The sequence below is a fragment of the Hevea brasiliensis genome, chromosome 13 (genome assembly GCF_030052815.1).
Source record: "Hevea brasiliensis isolate MT/VB/25A 57/8 chromosome 13, ASM3005281v1, whole genome shotgun sequence".
Classification (NCBI taxonomy): Eukaryota; Viridiplantae; Streptophyta; class Magnoliopsida; order Malpighiales; family Euphorbiaceae; genus Hevea; species Hevea brasiliensis.
This window is the reverse complement of record NC_079505.1, coordinates 60,687,964-60,696,108: the sequence shown is the minus strand read 5'-3', so window position 1 is coordinate 60,696,108 and position 8,145 is coordinate 60,687,964. Positions and strand designations below refer to the sequence as shown.

The 8,145-nt window shown below is 39.8% G+C and overlaps 1 long non-coding RNA gene across 1 annotated transcript; it reads left to right on the top strand.

Annotated features, from left to right (window-relative positions):
* Positions 1-721: 721 nt before the first annotated feature.
* LOC131171710 (uncharacterized) lies at positions 722-1,737 on the top strand. Its single transcript, XR_009142364.1, has 2 exons — positions 722-940; positions 1,552-1,737. It is a non-coding gene; the product is annotated as an uncharacterized LOC131171710 (long non-coding RNA).
* The last annotated feature ends 6,408 nt before the right edge of the window (positions 1,738-8,145 follow it).

The following is an 8,145-nucleotide window of genomic DNA, read 5'->3' as shown; positions in this document are numbered from 1 at the left end:
CTGCCACTGCACAAACTGACCAAAAGAACAGTAATTGTTCATTTGGTCATAACTCGAGCTAGGAAGGTCAAAATGACCTGAAATTTTACCAGTAATTAGATAAGAGATATATCTAAAACTTTCATGGAGAACACCACCCCAAATTATGCCATTAACCTAATCAAATGATTGAGCAAAGTTGAGTTACTGAACCTGCAAAACTGCAGATTTCCATTTGAATAGTAAAGTTCTGATGGCTATAACTCTCTCTAGAAAACTCCGATTTAGGCAATTCTTGAACCAATGGAAACCTAAGACATAGTAGAACATTTCGTATGAAGGAAATTAGACCAAATTATGGACTTAACTTGGTCAAATTATTGAATGAAGTTGGATAAAAAATCTGCCAGAACCTAAATTGTAGCATGAACAGTGTACGTGAACAGTAATTGTATTTTGGCTATAACTTGAGCTACAAAACTCCAATTGGGGTGATCCAAAAATGAGAATACACTTAAGACAATAAGGAACATTTTCTATGAAGGAAGTTTTGCCAAATTCCAACAGTAAAAGGGCCAATGGAACAGTGCAACTTGGAGCACCAAAACTGAAAATTTGACAATTTGGCCAAAAGGATTTAAGCTTTGAGAAAATGACCAAAACCAATAAATTTAATGACCAAAATGTGATATGTGGGTGAGGTTGGAGTTCCCATACCTATTAAGCCTTAGAAAGTCAACTATTTGACTTGAATAGTATAGTGAATAGTAACCTGAAACACAAAAATTTCGAGAACGTCGAATTTAACACGTTAGAACTAGGTAAATGTGAAGCTAAATTTATTTTGGATTTGTGTTAAGTTCTAGTACTGAAACATTGTAAAATTGTGTGTTTCAGTTGAAAAGAATATCGGGAAGGAACCCGAGGAACCGAGTCGAGGCTAAGGGACGACTCGCTTGAGGTTTGTGCACAACATCTCCATGCTTTAAAATTCATTGATAAAGTGAACGAAATATGTATTTTACTTGTGCTTTGGAATTGTTGAAAGTTTAATTGTGACATTATTTATGATGTTTTGATTTAAACTGTGAAAGTTATTGTGTATATTTGAAATGACAATGTTTAGCAAATTGTTAAGATAAGTTTTGAAACCACAGTGTCATGACCATATATTTGAACACCTCACTAGCATGACTAGTGGGGGTAATTAGTTTCAAATTTTGATTCCTTCTCTGGAGAAGTGTTGATGTGTGCCGGTAGAAGAGGATGTGAATGGATATCCATATATTTGAGCTAGCTAGCCTTGTGATGTGATTTCTCTTTAGCCTCTGGCTATCGAGATTCTATTTGTTTCGAATGGCATGATCTAACTGTGGGTTTTATGAAATGTGTTTTGATACTTCGAAATGAACGTGATTTGCATTAAAATCTCATAATACATGTTTTGTGTTTAATGCTCATGTTTAGTTAAATTTTTGAATAAATGTGATTTTATTTTTGCATAAAGATTATTTTAGTATGTTGTGCACCACTGAGTCCTAGTACTCAGCGATAGCTTTATTGTTATGTGAGATACAGAGACTAGAGGAGCAGCAGACTGAGCTGCTAAAGATTGAGGATCATTCAGCCTAAAGTCTTCGAGTATAATTTATACCTTAATTGTAAATATTTCTTTTGATGTATATATTGCACATAAATGTATGGACATGTAAAAATGGGTTTTGAGCAGTTGTATAAAATTTGTATAAAGTTGTAATATATATGGTAGTTTGAAATTCTCTTAATGTAAATTTTGTAATGATCTATTTAAATTGTTTTGTTTCTAATGAAATATGAATGAAACTATTTTATTTAATTTGAATGAATTGATGATCATTGGATACTGGATTTGAAATAGAAAGTTGATAATTGTGTTGAGAACTTGATTGAGATTGCGTATGAAATTGAAGCAGTTGTTGAGAAAATTTTTAGAAGTGCTTTTTACAGGTATTTGAAGAACTGTTTTCTCAAAATACAGAGGGAACTCTGTCAAAATTTTTATAAAATTTGCGTAAAAATAAAATGGGCTAAAAATATTAACTAGTTTAATTTTAACTAAATGTTTTAAGTACTTATTAGAAAATGCTCACCAATTACCAAAAGTAAGAAATTTGTTTTAAAATCCCTTGTAGGGTGCTTAATGAGTTATCGGTAGGTGAAGTTCGGTAGTTCATTAAGTATTCTATGGGATCATGTTATGCCTTACAAAGGGGTAAGGTGTGACATGTTTTAGTGGTATCAGAGCAAGTTTTTGAAGTATGTTTTAACCTATGAATTTGTGTCTTTTCTTTGTTAAGTATCACTGCTCAATGTCCATAATTGTTACATACAGTGCATTACATCATGAATATGAACTAACGGAGGGAAATCTCCATGTGTTACTTGTTCAGGAGATACCCTACTCCAGACTGTTATGGAAGAAGGGGATCGCTCAGTTGAGCAGTCTGTTGAAGCTGAGGCACAAGGGGAAGCCCCAGCTTTACCGAATGTTAGTGGGTCGAAAGACCACCCACAAATGCCGCGATTTCTGCCTGATTCGCCTGCAGATGGCTGCGATGTTTCAGCAAATGGCTGGGGGTATGCCTGCTCAAGCTCCACCCCAACCACCTGTGGCACAACCACTGCCTCCAGCCAGACAATATGATAAATTACTGAAGTATGGGGCTGCAGAATTTAAAGTACTGATGGACCCTTTAGAGGCGAGCAATGGCTTGAAAGAATGGACAGAGTATTTAAAAGCTACATTGCCAAGATGAACTGAAGTTTGAGTACTGCGTCGCTCTCGCAAGGATGCGTATGATTGGTGGAAGACCATCCCCCATAGCTTGGCTGAACCACCAGTGTTGACCTGGGATGACTTCATCAGAGAATTCAGACAGAAATACATCCCAGATGCATATGTTGACCAGAAACTGCAAGAATTTTTTAGTCTAAAACAAGGAAACCGATCGGTGGCAGAGTATGAGAGGGAGTTCTCACTTTGAGTCACTATGCGGGAGTCTCCTTACTACCAAAGAAGGCAAGATGCAAGAGATTTGAGACGGGTTTGAAGCCCAGCATAAGGATGCAAGTTGTGGGATTCCGACACAGCAACTTCTCAGAGCTCATGTCTCAAGCACTTGAGTTGGAAAGAATAGAATCAGAAGCAACCCTAGTGAAAGAAAAATCAGAGAAAGCTGAGAAATCAGAGAAAGACAAGGGGGAAAAGTCTGTAGAGCCGAGTTCTGGTGGGACTTCTGGGAAAAAGAAGAAATTTAGCGGACCTAGTAGGGGTCGAGGTGGAAGATTTGGTAGGGGCCGATTCTCCGGACAGAGACCCCCTAGGTCAGTCGGCGATCGGCAGGGTTCACATTCTGCTCGCCCCTGTGAGACTTGTGGCAAGATTCATAGGGGGGAGTGCTACTGGGCCACTGGAGCTCGCTTTAACTGCGGTGGCAAGGGCCATATAGCTAAAGACTGTACTAGTGCTCCGAGATATAATCCAGCTCCTACTACTGCCAAGGGATCTATTCAGAGTCCTGCTCTCAGAGGTTCACAGTCAGTTGGCAGAGGAAGAGGTAGAGGTAGAGGCACTACTTGACGATCGAGCACAGTTGGTCAATCAGGACAAGGAAGTGCTTCAACCAGAATCTACACAATGAGACAGCGAGAAGAGGCTGAGACTTCTGATGTGGTAGCTGGTACATTCTCTATCTCTGATCAAGAAGTATTTGTGTTGTTTGATTCGGGTTCAACCCATTCATATGTTAGTGCTAGCATAGTTAGTTCACTTACTGTTCCATGTGTGCAAATGGATTTTGAAGTGCTAGTAACTAGTCCATTAGGACAAGAGGTCCGGATCAACAGAATTTATAGAGATTGTCCTTTGGTGATCCAAGGACATGTTTTCCTGTCAGACTTGATTGAAATGCCCTTTAGAGAGTATGATATCATCTTGGGCATGGATTGGTTAGCCAGGCATCATGCTATGATTGACTGTAGACTGAAGACAGTCACTTTTGGTCTCCCTTTGTACGGTGATGTGGTAATACATGGGGAGAGGCATTTACTGCCATCAAACATCATTTCAGCTGCATTAGCAAGAAAGATGATCAGAAAGGGGTATGAAGCATACTTAGCACATGTGATAGACACCCAAGTGGGGAGTCCAGCACTAAGGGACATCCCTACTATATGTGATTTTCCGGATGTATTTCCTGATGAATTTCCAGGATTACCTCCAGAAAGAGAGGTGCAGTTTGAGATTGATGTTATGCCTGGCATGGACCCAATCTCCATAACGCCATATAGAATGGCACCTGCAGAATTAAAAAAGTTGAAAGTACAATTGCAAGAGTTGCTTGACAAGGGCTTTATCCGCCCTAGTGTGTCACCTTGGGGAGCGCCAGTGTTGTTTGTAAAGAAGAATGATGGCACTCTCCGGTTATGCATTGATTATCGGCAGTTGAATAAGGTGACAATAAAGAATAGATATCCATTGCCCCGTATTGATGATTTGTTTGATCAGTTGAGGGGTGCAGCTGTGTTCTCCAAAATTGACCTGAGATCATGTTATTATCAGCTGAAAGTACAAGAGCAGAGTATTGCTAAAACTGCCTTCAGAACCTGCTATGGCCATTATGAGTTTTTGGTTATGCCATTCGGGTTAACTAATGCTCCGGCTGCTTTTATGGATCTGATGAACACTATCTTCAGACCATACCTCGACCAGTTTGTTGTGGTATTCATAGATGATATATGAGTCTATTCGAGGAATGCAGAAGAGCATGATAGACATCTGCGGATTGTACTGCAGACTTTGAGGGAGAAATAGCCATATGCCAAATTGTCGAAGTGTGAATTTTGGCTGAAGGAAATATCTTTCTTGGGGCATGTAGTATCAGAAGAGGGCATCAAGGTAGATCCAAGTAAGATTGAAGCTGTCCTTAATTGGAGGCCACCCAGAAATGTCACGTAGATTCGCGATTTTGGGTTTAGCTGATACTACCGTCGATTTGTGAAGGATTCTCCATGTTGGCATCTCCATTGACCAAGCTTAGAAAAGATGTGAAATTTCGTGGGACGGACAAATGCCACAGAGTATTGATGAATTGAAGAGATGTTTGATCAAGCTCAGTCTGACTTTACCTACTCCGGGTAAAGAATATACAGTATATAGTGATGCTTCTCACAATGGGTTAGGCTGTGTATTGATGCAAGATCGAAATGTCATTGCCTATGCATCACGCCAGCTAAAACCGCATGAGAGGAATTATCCGACACATGACTTGGAGCTTGCAGCTATAGTGTTTGCTCTTAAGATCTGAAGACATTATTTGTATGGGGAGAAGTGCTACATCTATACAGATCATAAGAGTTTGAAGTATTTGGGCACCCAGAAAGAGCTGAATTTGAGACAGAGGAGATGGTTAGAGTTGATAAAAGACTACGATTGTCTGATAGACTATCAGCCAGGGAAAGCTAATGTTGTGGCTGATGCCTTAAGTCGCAAGACTATGGCAAGTCTACGAGTTACTCCTTTGTCTTTGGTACATGAGTTAAGATTATTGCATGTCAGCTTAGAGATTAATGATGATGGGCAGACAGCAGTTGCATGGCATTTGTAGCCAGTGTTGATTGATCAGATTAGAATGACTGCTCAGAATGATCAGAAATATCAGAAGCTGTTGGAAGAAGTCCAGCAGGGCAAGAAACCAGAATTCTCAATCAGAGATGATGGTCTACTGCTACACCAGGGCAGAATATGTGTTCCTAATGATGTTGAATTGAGGAAGATCATTTTGAAGGAACCACATGAATCTCCTTTTGCCATGCATCCTGGTGGCACAAAAATGTATAAGGGGCTAAAGGACCATTACTGGTGGATGGGTATGAAACGAGATGTGGCAGAGTTTGTATCCAAATGCCTAACTTGTCAGCAAGTGAAGGCAGAGCATCAAGCACCTACTGGGTTGTTACATCCACTACCAGTACCCGAATGGAAATGGGAGAGAATAACGATGGATTTTGTGATGGGACTTCCGAGGACACAGAAGAGTTATGATGCAGTATGGGTCATTGTCGATAGACTAACTAAGTTTGCTCATTTTCTGCCAGTCCGGATGGATTATAGTTTGGAAAGATTGGCCAAGTTATACATCGATGAGATTGTGAGACTGCATGGAGTGCCAGTATCCATCGTGACAGACAGGGATCCTAGGTTCACTTCTAGATTCTGGGGTAGTCTTCAGAGAGCCCTAGGGACTAGATTGAACTTCAGTACTGCATTCCACCCACAGACAGATGGCCAGTCTGAGAGGGTAATTTAGATCTTGGAGGACATGCTACGGGCTTGTGTGATTGAGTTTGAGGGTAGTTGGGATACACACTTGCCTTTGATTGAGTTTGCTTACAACAACAGCTACCAATCAAGCATTGGGATGCCTCCATATGAAGCTTTGTATGGCAGGAAATGTAGAACCCCGTTGTGTTGGGATGACGTGGGTGAAAGAAAGATGATGGGACCCAAAATCATTCAGCAAACTGAAGAGAAAATCAGGGTGATTAGAGGTCGACTTAAGACTGCATCAGACCATCAGAAGTCCTACATTGATTTGAAAAGAAGGGATATTCAATATGCAGTGGGTGAGAAAGTTTTCCTCAAGGTTTCTCCTTGGAAGAGAATTATGAGATTCGGCAGAAAGGGGAAACTGAGTCCTCGTTTCATTGGGCCATATGAGGTTCTGGAAAGAGTGGGTCCTTTGGCATATCGGTTGGCACTACCTCCAGAGTTGGAAAAGATACATAATGTCTTCCATGTGTCTATGTTGAGGAGGTATCGATCAGACCCATCTCATGTACTACCAGTAGAGGAAATTGAAGTAAATCTAGACCTCACATATGAAGAAGAACCCATAGAGATTCTGGCTTATGAGATGAAGCAGCTACGAAACAAGCAGATACCGTTGGTAAAAGTGCTGTGGAACCATCATTCGGGCCAGGAGGCTACTTGGGAATGAGAAGAGGACATGAGGAGACAGCACCCACAGCTATTCAGAGATTGATACCAGGTAAAATTTCGAGACGAAATTTATTTTAAGGGGGGGAGAATTGTAACACCCCGTTTGCATAGCCTGGTAGATTTCACTGTTCCGGTGACCGGTGTCGGTCCGGATAATTAAGGGGATTAGAACCACACTTAAGACAATTAGAGAAGCCATAAACACAAATAATTAGTAATGTTCAATTAGTTAAGTATAAACAAGAAAAACAGAACATAAGAAGTTAAACGAGCCGAGAGTCACAGCGATGGGTGACCTCCTCAGGAACGACTGCGAAATCGTTTTAAACTCAAATTTCGAACCGTAAAAAGTGACGCTGCGGTCCTTAGGACCCTTATGGACACAGTGGAAAAGAGAAAATCACGGAAAAGAACTGTTAAGTCAGTCCAATAATTAGGTCAGGGAACCGAAAGAAATATGGAATTATTTGCAAACCGGGATGAACCGGCGAGGGGCAATTTGGTCAATTAACCCCGAGAGCTGACTCCTGACCTAATTGTCAAATAAAATCGGAGAAAAGAAAATTTCGGAATCGAGAATTAAATTAACGAACTAATAGAAAAATAGAAAAAAAAAAGAGAAAAAGGAAAAAGTAAAAAGAGTAGTGACATCATCAAGGTGACATCACCTATGAGGTCATAAATAATTTTCATTTATTTAATATTTTGACTAAGTCAATTAAAGGTTAAATATCCAAAATAAAGAAAAGAAAAAAAATCATTTCCCTCATCTTCCTCAAGCTAGCCGAAACCCTCTCCCTCATCTCACCATTAGTGAAATCCCATTAAAGCTTGCTTCAAGCTTTTAAACACCCATTTGATTTTACCTTACCCCAAATTCACCCATAAAAACTTGTTTTAGTCACTTAAAAAGGAGATTGATCATTTAAGAAAGAAGAAAGGAGGAAAGAAACTAGAGAACAATTGAAGAGTTGAAGCTTTAAGTTGAGGTTAGTATGCTAAACTTCTTATTTTTCCATTTAAATGCATATGTGATGGTTGAAATGAGCTTAGAATTGTTGAAATGAAATAAAAATATGGGGGAAGGACCATTGCTGAAATTTGGCCAGCTTGAAGAGGAGACATCA